This window comes from Helianthus annuus, chromosome 4, assembly GCF_002127325.2.
Source record: "Helianthus annuus cultivar XRQ/B chromosome 4, HanXRQr2.0-SUNRISE, whole genome shotgun sequence".
NCBI lineage: Eukaryota > Viridiplantae > Streptophyta > Magnoliopsida > Asterales > Asteraceae > Helianthus > Helianthus annuus.
The window spans coordinates 154309032-154329642 of record NC_035436.2 but is presented as its reverse complement, the minus strand read 5'-3'; positions in this window follow the sequence as shown (position 1 = coordinate 154329642).

Genomic DNA, 20611 nt, shown 5'->3' with positions numbered 1-20611 from the left:
GAAGGATTACGCCGGAGCTTCCAGGTTGGTAAGTGCGAAACAGGAATCGGCATTCTGATTGGTAAAATGGTTTATGTAGATGTGACATTCCTACAATTGGTATTGTCTGAATATTTTTACAAGTGGTACAAAGGTTACTTAATTGCAAAACGGTAAATCAGGGACATTAATTTGTACTTGATTTACTACACATGATAACACAAAGAACAAGATGATGAACCATATCCCCATATTTTAACATGTGGTTAAACTACAAGTGCCTACAAGTGGTAAAAACAAACTCATTTTCGGGAAAAATCATTTTGATTAAAACAAACTTAAGTGTTTTGAAATCTAAATGAGAAATGGTTTGTGAAAGGGGGAGTTCAGATTGTTTATGCCTAGTGAATGGAGAATTAAAGCGATTTGATATCGGTTGTCGTGTTTCTGTATAGTTTGTTTTACAGTTTATGTGTCAAGTGGGTCAAGAATTTAGTTTTGTTTTCAAATTTTCTTTAATGTGTTTGCATTTTAGGGGGAGTAGAAATTTTCAGAAAATCCAAAAACATTAGAAAATTTGAAAAAGCCAAAAACATGATAAAATTCAAAAATGAGTTTCGTTCAGAAAAGAGGAAATGATAGTACATCAGTGGACTGTCACAACATGCTAAAGAATTGGAGAGTTAAAAATGTGATAAACAATCTCACTGCGGATATGCCAGTATGTTTTTGCACATTCAGTAGATTGTGACGAGATATAAACCTAAAAATTCAAACTTACTTATTCTGTGGGTAACATCTTCTTGGATATATAGGTAACCCCTGAAATCTTGTTTGAAAGGTACCTTATTCTGAGATACTAGGTCTTTATGCTCTGTGATATCTGGGGTATTATCCCGGGACTTCTGCTGTATGGAAATACTGACCTAGTCCCCGAATAATGCTTTCTGCATATGCTTTGAAATATAAGCTCGCCCTCAGCAAGTTGATGAAACAATAAAATTGATAGTCACTGCTGTTGTAACAAAAGATCCTCTAAAGGGGACACACCAAAAGTCGAAGCCGTCATCTCTTTGCGTATACAGAAGTATCGACCTGAGCTCTCACGGCCCTCGCATCTAACCCCTGAACAGATATCATCTGTGATATACTCACCTGTAAGACTGAATATTGGGATCTGGATACGGGAGTATATTCAAGTAGTAGGACACACGAATAAGTTTAAGTGCTTAAATTATTAGCATCGTATCTCGGATCAATTGAAGTTTGTGTGAGAATTTAAGTGGACAAATATACTAAAAATCTAGGTGAATTGTTTAAAACTTAAAATGTAATTAGTTTAACGGTGTTAGTTACATGTCTCATTAACTGATATGATCCTCTTACACAAACTCACAAAAATATTGTCTGTAAATATTTCATTTCTGCATTATTCTGATTCTACAAGTGGTGTCATTTACTTTCTTTCAGAAAATCCAAAAAGATTTTCAGTGTGTTTTAGCATAAAGTTCAAAAAATCCAAAAAGATTTTTGACAACTGATAATGAAAATCTGATTTTCAAAATTCTGAGTGCTAAACATGATGAGTATAATTTGAGGGGGAGTTTGTTTTTAAACTGATTATTTTTTATCAAACCTTTAAGTGGTTCATCAGTTTGACATGAAAAATCATTTTGTTTGGGTTTTGAAGGAGAGTCTGAGTTAGTGCAAGTTTATTTTTGAAATATGTATGTGAGAGAAATTTACTTTGAGGTAGAGCTTATGCAGGTCAAGTTGAGCCAGGCGATCCTGAGATCCGAGCTAGATGAGAGCCAGGTTCCGATACCTGGGGACTCTGATTAGAGGTAGCCAGGCAACGATCTTGGAACATGTAGAGCCAGGCTGATTGAACTTGAGAAGCTGTGAGATGGAAAGACAGACAACGATCCTAAAGCTGATGATGCTGATAAACTGAAGAAATGCCAGCATATCGCAAGGGGGAGTCTGAAGACCTGCAAGGAAAGACTGAGAGAGTGAAGCCCAGAGATAGATCAAGACTGAAGATGTGAAGACTCGACACTTAAGACTCGTCAACATCTGAGGGGGAGTCTGTTAGTGCATGCATCTGTCGACTTCGTCTTGTATCGAGTCTTAGTCTTAGAATGCTAGATCAGGGCACATTGTAAGAGATTTCCCATGAAAGTTGATTTCACATATATGGACATGTCACTATGTGGGAAATCAGAAAGTTGATTTCACATATATGGACATGTCACTATGTGGGAAATCCGAATTATGTCACTTTGTGGGAAATCAGAAATTTGTCCGTATGTGGGAAATCAGGAGGGTGATTTCGCTTTTATGGACATCATGTCCATATGAGAGAATCTTGCTACTATAAATACTCCAAGAACGAAATCATTTTAAACAGTTCTTGTTTATGGATACCGAGGTGCTGCCGGTCTTCCAATTGAATGTAAACACTGTAATATCAATCAAAAGTGTGATTTAAGTGAACTGCCAGCTATTTCTACGTCAGTTACTTGTTTTCCGCACCTGCAACTGATCAAAACTCCTCTGATAGACTCGTTCGGGTCAGAATACGATCCTACAAAGATCCTCAATATAAACGCCAAAATATACAAAAACCACAAAACTTCAAAAAAAAGCCATTTCATGGAGATTCTGTTTTTGTTCTCTATAAAGTTTAGCTAAACGGGATGGATAACATTGTTACACATCTTTCTTGACTGAGGATTAACAATGTTATCCATTTCGTTCAGCAAAACATTATTGAGTTTAGCACGACCAAAAATAGAAGTTTATGGAAGTTTTATTTAGTGGCGTTATTGTTTTTTTTTTTTGGCGTTTGATTTCCTTGCCCGATCTTATATTGTTTGTTATTTAACTTCGAAGTAGCATGTTATGGACAAAGATATAGAAAAAAGAAAAAGATGCAAAAAAAAGGCCAAACTGAGAAATGTCTATGTTCTATAGCATTGAAATAAAAAAACGCCAAACTACTCTACACTGTCTCTCAAAAGACCATCTGTATGTGTTCTGTAAGAATGACAAATATAAAACGCCAAACTACTCTTCACTGGCTCTCGAAGACCTTGTCGATCTTCTTTTAATTACGGCCTGTTTGCATGTTGATGCGTAGTGTCCATAGGCTTTGCAGTTCTGACACTGTCTTTCTTTGGCCCCGGGTTTCGACTTTGATTTCTTTATGTCAATTGTTATCTCCTGTTTAGATTTCAGGCGCTTCCGAGAACCAGAACCTTTTGATTTATAACCTACAGGGACTCTTATCGGATTCTTGTCATTTTTATATTGACCAGTTATCTCGGCAAATCTATCCCTAGAACTAGCGGGAGGAGCAACAATCTGCATATCTTGAACCTTCTTCATATAAGATTGAACATGATCCTTGTATAAGGATAACTCCACTTTATTACCAGATAAACGGTTCAAAGTGTATTCGGTTGAATAAATAACATCTCGCATCATACTTTGCACATCAGGATCAAGCTCGGTCATATATTCACGACTAATTGAGAATTCAGGAGAGCAGTTTGGGGAGGCCTCTTTGCGCCATCTATTCAGAATGTATTGTTTTGGAAATTCCCTAATGTCCATAAGTCTCAAAACATAGAATATATGTCTACATAGCAAAACAAACTGTTCAAAACGTCTGCATGAGCAACTGCATGTGCAACCAGACTTACGGAACAATACCTGAAAAACGCCAAAAACAATATCTCTATAACGCCATGCATAGAATGTTTGTCTAAAAAGAAAAGAACACATTGCATATGATAAAACGCCATTAACAGAAAACGCCATAAAAACCAAAACGCCATTATTTACCTCAAATAAGGATGTACAAAGCTGTTGGAAGTCATTTACGTAAAACTTAACAAACCCATCAGGCTGATCTTCATAACGTTGGTTTATGCAATCCGCAACTCCAATAAGCTCAGCTTGAACGTCACAAAAAATACTTTTTGTATATATATCAACAGCTTGCCCTTCCAACACTTTGTAACTACTCTTCAACTGGGGTCTTTTGTATCGAGATTCATGATCATTTTTACGATGTGTGTGACGCTATGCTTCTACTGCAGTCTCATAATGCGTCATGAACTCAACAAGAGTAGCTTTTGAATTGCACACTTGACCAAAAAAATGATTCTCACTCTCCAACCTAGATGTCGTTCGCATAAGACCAGACATAGGCTCCATTCTATAGTATGTAGGGATCCAAGATTCCCTAAGCGCAAAAATATCAGATAGCCAATCATTATCTTCTAAATTGAATTCTGCAATAACTGTTTCCAATTCTGATTCAAACTCTTCAGGTGTGAGAATATCCGTCCACACAACACCACAGATACGTTCTTTAAAATTGGTGGAATTGCATAGCCTAACACCAACCTATAAATAACACGAAAACGCCATGCATAAATAAAAAAAACAAAAGACAAAACTTCATTAAAAACAGTAACAAGGTACAAAACGCCATGTAACTTAAAACACATTGTATACTAAAACGCCAAAGGTAAAAAAAGCATAACAACCTTCAAAGAGAGTTTATGCATTACATGCCACATGCATAACCGATGCCTCGTGTCAACAAATACAGCATAAATAGCCTTCTTCATCGCTAGATCTTGGTCAGTGATAACAACTTTTGGTTGAGAACCAACAGCTTTAAGAAAAAATCTTAACAACCAAATATACGTATCAGCAGTTTCCGATGCCAACAATGCTGCACCAAATGTAACATTGCAGTGATGATTGTCTATACCAGTGAACGGTACAAACATCATAGAGTATATGCATATGAAAACGCCATGAGAAATGAAACAATAATAAAACGCCATTGAATGTAAACTAGTAAAACGCCATTGCATGCTAATAAAACGCCATTGCATGTAAAATATAAAAATGCCATTCATGTGAATTAATAAAACGCAAAAAACAAAGAAGTTGAATTATAAAAAATTACTTGTTGGAACGATACGTGGCGTCAAACGAAATCACATCACCAAACACGTGGTAATTACGTTTGGCTTGATCGTTACACCAAAAAAGACCCTTCAAACGATTGTCTTCGTCTGTGATGTAATCATACGAGAAATTAGGCTGGGAATGTTTTCTTCATTTAAATGTTTCACAACCATATCAGCATCATATTCCCCTATGAACAAGTTAATTTGCCTCTTATAGTTCTTAAATTCAACTTTGCTTGCGCCCACGTCTTCAAAACCGCCAAAACAAGTCTTCATAACATTAAATGCCTTGACAGGACCCAAATTCAACTTAGACATGTTGTGTATAACATGCTTCTGGAGCTGAGTGAGGTGTCGTTCAGTTGGAAGAAAATGCTTATCAGGACGTTCAACAAGTTCATGATTGTGCTCCTCGACAAACTTATACACCTTCCAAAATCCATCCTCAAATTCTACACATAACAGTGCACCACAATCAGTCCTCTTGGAAAAGTTAGATCGCACTACTCGCTCCTTTTGATTGGGGTGCAACGTATCAACCTTCTTGTCCTTATATACCCCAGCTCTCGTACACAAGAAATACTTAATATGTAAGACACCTTTAGAGTTTGTCTGTCTAGTCCCTTTCCTGACTGAAAACCCACACTCCTTGGCATACTTAACTTACATTGAATAACAATCATCAAGGCTTGAGAATACCATGTCCTTTCTGGGCTTTAATTCTTCACTGACGTCAGGAATGATAAATGGTAATCCAGTTTTGGGGCAATGCCTTTGACTCGAGGAAGAGACTTCGTCTGAGAAAACACAGGGAGGAACAGAAAAACAGAGTGATGTCTCGTAATAACATTATACATTAAAACGCCATTAATTGAATAATAAACACATAATGAAAACGCCAAGATTAACAAAACTAATGTTTCCACAAATTAACAAAATAGTAATAACTAATATTCACAAATACTACTAAATAAAATTCAAAACTAATCAAATAGACGAAAAACGCCAATGAACGTAAAAACATAACAAATACACAAGAACGTAAACGACAATTAAAATTAATATCGAAAACTCCAGTTGCAATTATGAATAATAGATTAAATATCAACTAAAACGCAATTAAACTGCATAATTGAATAACGCTATGGAAAATCATACAACACATTATAAAAATAATAATACAAAAAAACGCCATAGAACAATGATAAAAGAACAAAACGCCATATCTGTTGCATGATTTGCTGGAACGAAAATAGAAAACGCCAACGAATTTTACTTTGTCGAACAGAATCCACGTTAAACGCCATAGATCTGAGAAAGCTTGCAAAGGAGGTAACAACTAACAATAAATCTTTGGAGTTTTAATTTGAAAGAGATTTATAACGGAATAAGGAGGGAACGTAGAAAAGGACAATCGTACCCCCGCATAACAATTAGGCCCCCCTGCCACGTGTTGGGCCAGGATCCGTTCTCACCGTTCTCACACTTTTCACCATTTTCTCCTGATCCCGATTCTATATATATATATATATATATATATATATATATATATATATATATATATATATATATTAAACTTAGCCATGACACAACCAATTTATGGTGGAAAGTTATGTGCAAAGGTAAATATTTATCTTAGATTAAATTCCTCACACTTGGATTTCTAGTGGGTGAACTAGTACCCACGAAATACACATAAATTAATAGTGTCCAAAGTGAGTGTTTAGTCAAGATAATATTTTTATGTATTTTCATATATTATTATGATTGTTGTTGTTGTTGTTGTTGTTGTTATTATTATTATTATTATTATTATTATTATTATTATTATTATTATTATTATTATTATTCATTTCTTATTCAAATCTCATTTACATTCCAATTTCTAAATCCTTGTACTTACACACCTTGTTCATCCTTGTTAGGATAATTTGGTGCTTCAACCTCTCAAGACCATCATCTCACGTTTGTGGAAACCACTTGCAAATAGTGAGTATACTCGATCCCATTTTCCATTTATTACACTTTGGGTGCAGCCAATGTTGTAGAAGGCGCTAGGCGCTAGTCGGGCGGTGAGGTACAGCCTAGGGATTAATCGGAATGGGATTTTTATATGTATTTTTTCAAAATTATATATATATATACCCAATAATATAAAAATAATACTTCAAAATTCACATAAATACTTCAAGTTTCAGATAGTATGGTTCGATTTTGACCGATTTTGACCAATTTTGACCGCCTAGGACCGCCTAGAACTGACTAGGACTGATTTTTATCGATTTTGACCGACTAATATTGTCCGATTAATCCGATTTTTGACCGCCTAGGACCGATTTTGACCGCCTAGGACCGATTTTGACCGATTTTTGACCATGACCGATTAATTGACCGCCTAGCTCAAAATTAGGCAGTAGATGACCGCCTAGCGCCTAGGCGCCGATTAATCGGCCGCCTAGGCCGATTTCTGCAACCATGGGTGCAGCATGTACACTTTATACAAATCACGCAATCACAATTAAACTTATTATATTCAAACTCTATCCATTCAAACATGAGACTTGTATTATTCTTATTATCTCGCATGCTATGTATACTTGTGTCTATATGCTCATTAACTTTGCTAGCCTACCTTAATTATAGCGCTATAGGATTCACTCATCGCCCGTATGTGGTACTGTTAAGTAATCTATTTTACACCATTGCAGTTTCGACGACATTGGTAATCACGATTGCGTTAAACTCTGGTTTGACATATAGTTTACACTTGATAGTATGTTAGTAACGGTATATGCAAATTGTCATGTTGGATATGAGCGAACTTTTTCATTATTATGCTATGTTATCAAACTTGTATACTCGCCAACTTTTATTGACCATTATTTTAATACATGTTACAGGTCGCTACTTGATGTGATGAAGAAACTTATTTAGGGTGGATTAGATACACGCCTAAAGTTAAATTCATGCATTTGTTTCTGATTTATGTCGATCGTTATTTGAATTTGATGTACTTCTATTTGCAAACAATGTATTTCCACTTAGTATTTATGGAATTTGATTTAATTAAATATTGTCACAATTAGTGTTATAAAGTCTCTTGCAATCTTGTTTTCGTTTCACTCCGATGTTTCCACCATCGGTTTGGGTGTGACAGATTGGTATTAGAGCCATAACTATAGGGAAATAGGAAAATTTCTATGCTTTTGACCTAGTCTATAGTTTAGGAACCATGTTGACCGTTCTTGTTATGCTTAAAACTACTTGAATTCTTCCTTAATTGTTTCTTAACCATTTTCTTTGGTCTCAAATTTACATGCCTTTCCTAAGGAAAACACAATACACACGTGAAAACTTGAAGACACTCTTATCTTATAAACGAGACGACCTCACCAAAATAGGCGTGAAACCCTCACTTTGGTTAAAGACTCTCAATCCGCGTTTATCGATTTTCATGAAATATCACCATCAAGTTAGGAGTGATATCCATATCTTGATGGGAATTTCCCTTTCATATTCTAGTGGACCCTTATCGACGATTTGATATTTATTTCTTTGTTTCGTCTGATAAGTACTAACCACGCTTAGGGTACGATGTTACCAAGTTAGGGGTGAAACCCGCATCTTGATAACTAGTCCTACTCTTCGATTTTCAATCTCGCTAAAGTCTCAAACCTTCGACTGACTAGGGATATGTAGTAACTGGAAGGGTGAATACCGTTAACCGCTCGGTGAGAGTATTCTACTCATTAGGCCAAAGCATGTTTCCCTAACTCAAAAGGATTTTCGATCACTTTGGAAAAGTCTTAGTTTCGTTCTGAGACATTCCATGTTTTATACCGAATCTCTTTATGTCTTATTCAATTTTAATGTGTTTTACTGTTGGCTCATGTAATCCTTCCTTGAAGAACAGATGATACAAAGCGAAAACTGGTTCAACAACAACTGATCCCAATAACAGTGTTTGAACCTTATTTCCCTCCAATGGCAGTGGTACTCAACAACTGATGATCTCTAAAGTATGATTGTTTTATAAAGACTGTTATGCAAAGCTCTGTTGGATGCAAAGACTGTTGAAGACCAATCATCTGCTGAAGTCAAAGTACTGCTGAAGTCAAAGGCCTGATCAACCTTAATGGAAAGCATTGCCAGTCTTCATCAGTGGTTGAGCATCATCAGCAGATTGCCTCATCAGAGTTTAGTTAATCATTGTGTTAATGTAACAGTGTCTGTAATTCATCAGTGTTTTAGAGGCTGTTAAGATTGATAGATGTCACTGTCTAGGTGACGTTAGCAAAGATGCCACAGTGTTTAGGATTGTACTACAAATAGACAATGCCTCTACTGTTCTATTAGCTCTTTCGCACACACTTGCATCTTGTACGAACTAACATTGTGAGCTCAGATTGAGGGGAGATAGTGTTCATGCATGCATAGTCTAAACATTGCGTATTCAATCTTTTGATTATAAAAGCATATTTGAAGAAAATTGTTCTCTCCTTGATTGTGTTATAAAATTTTACTTCATTCCACTACAATTTTTTCATTTGTTTTTCTTCATCTTACACTTCTTATAAAACAACACAATCAAGTAAACTCAGATCCTAACAATTGGTATCAGAGCATAGGTCAGTCAAATTCGATTTAACCAACAATTTGACATAAAAGATCAGCTCAATTTCATTGATACTGTGTTGTTCGTATTTGTTGAAAAACAGAGTACTAGTGTAATAACATTCAAAGTTGATTATTCAAAACTTCTATAAAACAACCAAGATGTCTTCACAATCACAGAACCCTCACAACACCGGCGCACTCTACAAGCCACATATGCTTGTCAGATCTGAATACAATATCTGGCAACGTAGGATGGGCCATGTGTTAGCACAACAAAACACCGGTTGCTGGAAGTCTGTCATCTTTGGACCTCATGTTATAATGGTGCTAAGTGTAACAACTCTCATTAAAATTTATAATTAGAATGATAATTAGTCAAAAAGGAAACCCTAATTGAGACACCCAAGTAATTCCGCACTAACCCTAAAATTTTCAGAACAATCAGAATTAGGATCAGGGCCCCTAAAACTCAGGGGGGGGGGGGGGGTAAACCCTAGTTGATAATTATCAACAAAATTGCGTTGTACAGATGAAATTCGAATTTTAAGTGAGTCAGCTAAGCTAGTCCCGAACTCAGCTAGTCTAGGTAAATAGACTGCACCCTTTACGGACCATAAAGGAAAATGCCTTACGGACCGTAAGCATATGTGCTTCCCTTACGGACCGTAAGGGTTGAAGCATACGGTCCGTAAGCGAGGCTATTTTCTGGCTATAAATAGCCGACCTTGGGACTTGAAATGAGAACTGAAAACGACGTTAAATTGCTGTCTGTGCGTCGAATTAGACTCGTTATACTACAATTAAACACACACACTGCACTCGAATCGCTGCCGCAAAACAAGGTAATTACTCGATCGCTATTACGATTCATTTTCCGAGATCAATATATCCAAAGAATGTTTAAGTGCCGCCCACATTTGGGTTATACTTTGTCGTTCGTCGTTAAATCGATGAATGTTTAAGTATTGCACTTTGTCGTTCATTGTGAGAATTTGATCTCGTGAGTTATCGTGACTGCTGTATTGATCACTAACCCAGTTTTGTGTGCATTATTATTACTATTAGGTTAACGAGGCTAAATCATATTCTTTTTGTACTAAATCTGCAATGTGAGTCATTCTTCTTTTTATCAACTGTTTTACAATACTCGAAATTATTTTCAGAATTATAATTACAGTGATTAAGTTGATGTAATCACCAAATTACAGCCAGTATGTGGGGTATTGTGCACATTACTACGGTTTAAATCATTTTAGGTGGGCGAACCTAAATTTAATTGATTTACGTCATTCATTGGGGCAGCCAATGGTGATATGACCACTGTCACAGATCCGGTCGAGTGACAAATACTGTGGGTAGTTGGTTGATATCAGAAACATGCGTAAAAGATCTTAACACTGTGAATAATAATAAATGTGTCATTTTCAGTAAAATGAATGATTCACTCAGTATTTCCCCGCTGACAAAACCTTTTTCAAACATGTTTCAGGTGATCTACTGTAATTCAGGAAAAGTGCCGAGGAGCATTTCAAGCTTACGATAGTGGCTCAATATAAAATAAAGAAATATGTTTTGAAACAAAGATTATCAGAAAAATCTTATTATTGTAAATTCTCGGGGTTTTGTCCCGAATTGTGAAATAAAATAATCGGGAAAAGTTTTTAGCTTTAAAACGATCCTGACGTTAAAATTCCGCTGCTAAACTCAATTAAATAAATATCACGGGATTTCTGTCCCGCGGCTCCTGAAACGGGTTAAACCAGGTCGGGGGCCGTGACAGAAATAAGGTGGTATCAGAGCCACTGAGTTAAGCTAATTAAGTATTTAACAGATACTTAATTTTTCCTGATTACTATTATGTGATTATGTGTTTTATTAAATTGACTATTTGTTAGTTACAGTATGGGTAAGCAAAAGCTGCAAGATATCTATCTTAAATTAGATAGGTCAGTCTATGAAGAGGGAAGTTCATCCAAAACTAAATTTTTAAAGCTCCCTACAATTCCTGAAGAAGGAATATTTTTGCGAAAAGCACAATATGAGAAACCGCTTTCTCCTAGAAAAAGGAGTATGATTATTAAGAAAAGTAAGGAGCAAATCTGGGAAAAGAGAATTAAAAAGGAAACCCAGGAGTTAATTAATAAATCACCTTGGGAAGACAAGCTAGATGAGAAATGGGCAAATTTGTATATGCTAGCCACTGTAGCAGAACATGCAAATCTTTAAATACCCTAAGTCTAGTAATAACACTTCTCAGTAAATAAATAAATAAATAAATCTGAGTGTGTTCTTTTCTGTTATTTTGTACAAATAGTGTGCAATAAAACTTCGGTGTTTTTTGTGCATTTTGCATATATGCTACACAGCATGAGCGAGATATCTGAAGCTTTTCAGAACCTCAATCTGTACCCGGTGAATATAGAAGTTTCCCAAGAATTTACTGGATACTTTTGTGACAACTCGCATTTCGAACCTATTTTGTGTAACGTTACGTGATTATGTGAACCTTATTTGAATAGCATGTTATACGTGCCTTGTGTGAAATTGTGATTGTTGTTTATATGCTTGCGTGATCCACTCGAAATACACAAGCCCATTCGGGCCACACACCTCCGACTCGAGACCATGGGGCAGCCCAAGGGAGGGTTCGGCCCATCTCCCTAATCGCATAACACAAGGGATGTTGTAAACATCTCACATTTTTACCAAACATACACAAGTTCACAAACCCTAGAACACACACACTCTCTCTCTCTCAACCGGAACCAAGGCAACCGAACACCCTCCACCATCGAAGATCTCCTTGTTCGGATTATTCTCTTTTCTTAACCGGTTAGTGTTTGATTATTCGTAAACGATGATTTGATTGTATATGAGTATGTGTTAGAATTCATGGGTAGGGATGTTTACATGATAATCGGATGTCTTGCAATATGTTGTTCGAATTCTTGTTAAGTTGATGTTAAACCGAAAGCTTGTTAAATCGGCTATATGTTTATGTTAATCGGATGATATATCATTGTTTCGGGTATTAGAATTGGTGGGCTTTGAGATTGCTAAGTTATAAGAGTTGTTTAGATATTGTTATGTTTTGATCATGTTAGGGTTCATGAGATTCGATGACAAGAATACTTGTTTGATTCGTTTGGATGATAGTAAAAACTGTTAATTGATCTGATTGTGAAATTACCAAATCTGTTTGCAACTGTTACGGAATTGATGAGCTTGAATTAAGGAAATCAGTTACACACCTTGTCTCGACCAGGGTTGCGAGTCGAGAACCCTTAGTCTCGACTCGAGACCAACACACCAACACAAAACAGCACAAACTGAGACCACGGTTGCGGGTCCGGTTGCGAATCGAGACCGTGTGATCTCGACTGGAACATGATGACTCGAGACCACCTTGTCACGACTCGAGAACCCGAAACCAGTACAACCCGAGACCGTCTAGTCTCGACTCGAGATCTCTGGTCTCGACTCGAGACCATATACACATACACACTGATGGACTTGCACACTGTTACGAGCCCAGCTGATTGGGCCGCGTATTGGACTTTGTTTATGCGAGGTTACTGTTGAACTGCTATGCTTATACGTGAATACAATAGTCAATACTTGTACACAACTTGTTACGATACGTGTAGAACATACGTGCAATACTTGAATACAAACCTGACTTGTATGATAAACGTGCTAGGACGTGGTTGATCACATTGTAGCTTAACTGAACTTTTTGTGTATCATACCGAGCAACCCCAGGTGAGTTCATTGCATTTCTCTAGCATGCGTCCCGGTGGTTTGGGACAACTGGTAAACATTTGGAAGGGAAACTCTGGGTAAACAATTAACTTGGGTCTTGGTTATTGTACATGGGATCGATCATTACCAATGCTCGGTTAGGAGCATTGGGGTTGTTAAGAGGCACACTCCTCGGATACATATGGGCACATTCCCTAGGGTATCTAGCATGAGCAACATCGTTTCGCAACGTTGAATCGCATTAACATACATATGGTAGCAAAACCTGTTAACAAAACCTAGAACTCACCAGCGTAGTCTGACACACTTGTTGCATGCTTGTAGGTCGTTAACGTTTGGAACATGGACTTGCTATCTGGAAGTGCTGGGGTGGTCATGGATCGAGGCTCTTGGATTAACTTACATTTGATACATTGGTTTTAAGTATTATTATGAAACATTTGCTAAACGATTATTTACATGCTTCCGCTACACAACACTTTGGGAATTGATATTATGTTTTATTTAAGTATTTACCATTGGTTCAATGTGATTGGTGGCTCGAACTCTGATGCGTAACACGCCTCGTGGGATTTCCGCAGGTGGAATTTTGTGGGTGTTACAGTTGGTATCAGAGCCACTGGTTATAGTGAACTAGGTTTTGAAACGTTTTGTAAAACCAGACTATAACCGAACAACTTCGAAAATCGATCATGACACTCAGCTCCAGATTGCAAGGTTCGTCTCTCTCACTTTATACATTACTTGCTTAGCAGTCACACACTCACAACATATATGAAAGGAAACATTAAACACCATAGTGACTTGATAGTGTGACACTACTCTTCGACTCATGTGAACCATAGACCTGTGATACCATCTGTTGTGTTGTTTGAACGGGGGAAGCTTCGAGCGCAAGCTAAGAGGCACTGAGATAAGCATGCACATTGCCTTATTATTATGGGTGCACACTTAATAATAACGCGGGGTGCATGCAAGTCCCAGTGAGGCTTATCGAGCGTGAGAAGGGTTCTGCCTTATTTTGTGTACGAACTTGGTAGTGAATAGCTATTAGTGTGATACATGAATTCCACCTTGACCGACTCCTAAATCAGTTCATTTCCAACTATAGAATCATGAGTGGACGAGGACACGGATGTGGCAACATCAACATGACTCAGGCTGAGTTGACTGACCTAATCAACACCCGTGTGGCTGAGGCTTTAGCAGCCTATCAAGCTGGTACGGAATGTACCAAGTACTCCTTACTCTTATATCGCGTACACGTCTTTTCATTTCTATAATGTGCTTCCTTTCACCCTTTAGGTCAGCAAGTGCAACCTCAACCCAACCAGCCTGCATGTACGTTCAAAATGTTTATGGACTGTAAGCCACAGACCTTCACCGGAACTGAAGGGGCTGTGGGGCTTCTGAGATGGTTCGAGAAAGCAGAGTCCGTGTTTGCTATCTGTAACTGTCCCGCTGGGGACATGGTGAAATATGCTGCAGGTACCTTGGTGGATGGTGCCCTAACGTGGTGGAATGCCCAGGTGCAGTTGTTGGGCATCGAGGCAGCGAATGCCACAACCTGGGAAGACTTTAAGGAACTGATCAGGGAGGAGTATTGTCCTCGGGATGAAGTCCAGAAGTTGGAAAACGAGTACTATGACTTAAAGATGGTTGGATCTGAAGTCGAAGCATATGTGAAACGATCGTATGAACTGGCCGACATGTGCCCGAACTTGTCCCGGCCTATGTCTCGGAGGATTGAGTTATTCATCAAAGGGTTGCCTCCGCGTGTGAAGAGTTTGGTCACTGCAGCCCATCTCAATGATTTGACACAGATTGTTCGACTGACTCATAAGATTGTGGACCAAGAGGTAGAGAGCAATTCGTTACCCCCGCGCATTTCAGCCACTGCTGCTGCGGCACCCACTACTACTACATCAGCTAATGATAACAAACGGAAGTGGAGCGACTACGACAAAGCACCCAGTACTGGTCAGACTCAGAAAAGGCCAGACAACAACAACAACAACCGCAGCATCAGCCAGTCGTCTTCTGTAAATCAAGGCCAGGGAAGTGGCCAAAGTCAGGGTCAGTATGCGGGGAGGAAGCCACGGTGTAACAAGTGTGGTTATCATCATTTCGGGCCGTGTGGTCGGACATGTAACAGGTGTGGCAAGGCGGGCCATGAGGCCAGGGATTGTAGGGCCTCCCAGCCCAAACACCAGCAGCAACAGAATCAGCAAAACCAAAGACAACAGGGACAACCACCTCAGCAGAACCAGGGTTTCAGGAAGGGGTGCTATCAGTGTGGTGACGAGGGCCACTTTAAGCGGGACTGCCCTCAGCTAAACCAGAACGCTAACGATAATAACCGCCCGAATGATAACAATGCTAGGAACAACAACAACAACGGCAACAACGGGGGTAATGGTGCACGAGGCAGAGTGTTCCAGCTTGGAGCAGGGGATGCCAGGAATGACGGCAACGTTGTAACTGGTACGTTTCCTGTTAACAATCGTATTGCTTCTGTATTATTTGATTCGGGTGCCGATTGGAGTTACGTGTCCCTAGAGTTTAGTCAACGATTAGGGATAACCCCAACACCTTTAGAAGTTAAACAAGTAGTAGAACTAGCAGATGGTAAAACGATAGAAGCCTCGAATGTCCTTTTCGGGTGCAAACTAGATCTCGTGGGTCAGGTGTTTGATATTGACCTCCTTCCCGTTACGCTCGGTAGTTTTGACATAGTGGTAGGCATGGATTGGTTGTCTAAGCACCAAGCAGAAATTTTGTGTAAAGAGAAGGTCGTGCGTATCCCCCTCTCTGATGGGGAGTCATTATTAGTTCAAGGGCATCGTAGTGGGACGATGGTTGGTATTATCACGGCCATGCGTGCACAGCAGTATCTACAAAAGGGGTATCCAGCAATGTTAGCGTTAGTTACCAACGCTCAGTCTGAAGAGAGTAAGATCGAGGATCTACCAGTGGTGCGAGAATTCGCTGATGTATTCCCCGAGGAGCTACCAGGGTTACCTCCTCACCGTCAAGTAGAATTTCAGATTGATCTTGCACCGGGAGCGGCTCCAATTGCTCGAGCTCCTTACCGGTTAGCACCTGGAGAGTTACAGGAGCTGTCCAATCAACTACAGGAGTTGTTGGATAGGGGTTTCATTCGACCCAGTTCTTCGCCTTGGGGAGCCCCAGTTCCGTTCGTAAAGAAGAAAGACGGGTCACTCCGTATGTGTATCGACTATCGAGAACTCAACAAGGTAACCATTAAGAACCGCTATCCATTACCACGCATCGACGACTTGTTTGACCAGCTGCAAGGGTCAAGCTTCTATTCCAAGATCGACTTAAGATCGGGGTATCACCAGGTAAGGGTTAGGGAAGAGGATGTTCCCAAGACGGCTTTTCGAACGCGCTACGGACACTATGAGTTTTTGGTCATGCCGTTTGGATTGACCAATGCACCAGCGGTTTTCATGGATCTCATGAACCGCGTATGTAAGCCATATCTCGACGAATTTGTTATAGTGTTTATTGACGACATCTTGGTTTATTCAAAGAACAAGGAGGATCACGAGCGCCACCTACGTATCATCTTGGAACTTTTGAGAAGGGAACAGCTGTATGCGAAGTTTTCCAAGTGCGACTTTTGGATTCGAGAAGTGCATTTCCTTGGGCACGTTGTTAACGAGAAAGGGATACATGTGGATCCTGCGAAGGTGGATGCAGTTAAGAATTAGGCGGCACCAAAGACTCCGTCTGAGGTGCGACAATTTCTTGGTCTCGCAGGGTATTATCGAAGGTTCATTAAAGACTTCTCGAAAATCGCGCAACCCCTCACCTCGCTGACACAGAAGAACACGGCGTACTCTTGGGGAACGAAGCAGGAAGAGGCTTTCCAGTTGTTAAAACAGAAACTTTGCAGTGCACCGATCTTGTCGTTACCAGAGGGTACCGAAGATTTTGTGGTTTATTGTGATGCTTCGATTCAGGGTCTCGGTTGCGTGTTGATGCAACGCGAGAAGGTGATAGCTTATGCTTCTCGTCAGTTGAAGGTGCACGAGAAGAACTACACGACACACGACTTGGAGTTAGGAGCGGTGGTATTTGCGTTGAAGATCTGGAGGCACTATCTGTACGGTACCAAATGCACCATCTACACCGACCATAGGAGTCTTCAGCACATCTTCGACCAGAAAGAATTGAATATGTGACAACGACGATGGGTGGAATTATTGAACGATTATGAATGTGCCATCAAGTATCATCCGGGCAAGGCGAACGTCGTAGCTGACGCCCTCAGCAGAAAGGATAATGCACCTAGACGTGTGCGAGCATTGCAACTCACGATCCAGTCCAACCTTCCTTCCCAGATACGAGACGCTCAGTTAGAAGCGTTGAAACCAGAGAACGTTCGAGCTGAAGCTTTACGTGGCTCGAGGCAATGACTAGAACGAAAGGGAGACGGTGCTTACTACGTAACTGGACGCATTTGGGTCCCATTCTTTGGCAACTTACGAGAACTTGTAATGGAAGAGGCACATAAATCACGTTACTCTGTACACCCTGGATCAGATAAGATGTACCACGACTTGAAAACTACCTACTGGTGGCCCAGCATGAAGGCTCATATAGCAACCTATGTCAGCAAATGTTTGACTTGTGCTAAAGTCAAAGCGGAACATCAAAAGCCCTCGGGTCTACTTCAACAGCCAGAAATACCCACATGGAAGTGGGAACAGATCGCCATGGATTTCGTGACAGGGCTACCTCGAACTCAGGCTGGAAACGACACTATATGGGTAATTGTTGATCGCCTCACGAAGTCAGCACATTTCTTAGCAATCAAAGAAACAGACAAATTCTCTCAGCTGGCAGCAGTGTATCTTAAGGAGGTGGTTTCTAGGCATGGGGTGCCAACTTCTATCATTTCAGACCGAGATCCGCGTTTCACTTCAGAGTTATGGCAGTCAATGCATAAATCGTTCGGTTCCCAACTCGACATGAGTACCGCTTATCACCCGCAGACGGATGGCCAAAGCGAGCGCACCATCCAAACACTTGAAGACATGCTACGGGCATGCGTAATCGACTTTGGGAAAGGATGGGAGAAGCACTTACCGTTGATAGAATTCTCCTACAACAACAGCTACCATACGAGTATTAAGGCAGCTCCGTTCGAAGCATTGTACGGACGAAAATGTCGTTCACCTCTCTGCTGGCTTGAGGTGGGTGATAGTCAGATCACAGGCCCTGAGTTTGTGCTTGAGGCATCAGAAAGCATTGTGCAAATCCGAAACCGTATGGCCGCAGCTCGCGACCGCCAGAAAAGCTACGCTGACAAGCGTAGTAAACCTCTGGAATTTGAAGTTAATGACCGCGTTATGTTAAAGGTTTCACCCTGGAAGGGTGTGGTGCGTTTTGGGAAACGCGACAAACTAAACCCCCATTATGTGTGACCGTTCAAAATTCTGGAACGAATTGGGAAGGTAGCCTACAGGTTGGAATTACCTGCTGAGTTGGGTAATGTCCATGACGTGTTCCACGTATCACAGCTAAAGAAGTGTTTGGTTGATGAAACACTAGTAGTACCATTTCAAGAGCTAAAGATAGATGACAAATTACAGTTTATCGAAGAACCAGTTGAGATTATGGATCGGGAAGTTAAAGTTCGTAAACACAGCCGTATACCGATTGTGAGAGTTCGTTGGAACTCAAGACGTGGTCCAGAGTTCACGTGGGAACGCGAGGACCAGATGAAACTTAAGTATCGATATTTGTTCCCCAAGGACCAGGCAAAACCTAGCAAACTTAATAATGATGCAACTAGTGAATTTCGGGACGAAATTCCCATTCAAGTTGGGGAGGATGTGACACCCCAGGAAAACCAGCAAACGATATAACTTACCTAGCTTTAACTTATCTAGCTTTCTCAGTGTGTGCGTACCAAATTTCGGGACGAAATTTCTTTTTAGTTGGGGATACTGTGACAACTCGCATTTCGAACCTATTTTGTGTAACGTTACGTGATTATGTGAACCTTATTTGAATAGCATGTTATACGTGCCTTGTGTGAAATTGTGATTGTTGTTTATATGCTTGCGTGATCCACTCGAAATACACAAGCCCATTCGGGCCACACACCTCCAACTCGAGACCATGGGGCAGCCCAAGGGAGGGTTCGGCCCATCTCCCTAATCGCATAACACAAGAGATGTTGTAAACATCTCACATTTTTACCAAACATACACAAGTTCACAAACCCTAGAACACACACACTCTCTCTCTCTCAACCGGAACCAAGGCAACCGAACACCCTCCACCATCGAAGATCTCCTTGTTCGGATTATTCTCTTTTCTTAACCGGTTAGTGCTTGATTATTCGTAAACGATGATTTGATTGTATATGATTATGTGTTAGAATTCATGGGTAGGGATGTTTACATGATAATCGGATATCTTGCAATATGTTGTTCGAATTCTTGTTAAGTTGATGTTAAACCGAAAGCTTGTTAAATCGGCTATATGTTTATGTTAATCGGATGATATATCATTGTTTCGGGTATTAGAATTGGTGGGCTTTGAGATTGCTAAGTTATAAGAGTTGTTTAGATATTGTTATGTTTTGATCATGTTAGGGTTCATGAGATTCGATGATAAGAATACTTGTTTGATTCGTTTGGATGATAGTAAAAACTGTTAATTGATCTGATTGTGAAATTACCAAATCTGTTTGCAACTGTTACGGAATTGATGAGCTTGAATTAAGGAAATCAGTTACACACCTTGTCTCGACCAGGGTTGCGAGTCGAGAACCCTTAGTCTCGACTCGAGACCAACACACCAACACAAAACAGCACAAACCGAGACCACGGTTGCGGGTCCGGTTGCGACTCGAGACCGTGTGATCTCGACTGGAACATGATGACTCGAGACCACCTTGTCGCGACTCGAGAACCCGAAACCAGTACAACCCGAGACCGTCTAGTCTCGACTCGAGATCTCTGGTCTCGACTCGAGACCATATACACATACACACTGATGGACTTGCACACTGTTACGAGCCCAGCTGATTGGGCCGCGTATTGGACTTTGTTTATGCGAGGTTACTGTTGAACTGCTATGCTTATACGTGAATACAATAGTCAATACTTGTACACAACTTGTTACGATACGTGTAGAACATACGTGCAATACTTGAATACAAACCTGACTTGTATGATAAACGTGCTAGGACGTGGTTGATCACATTGTAGCTTAAC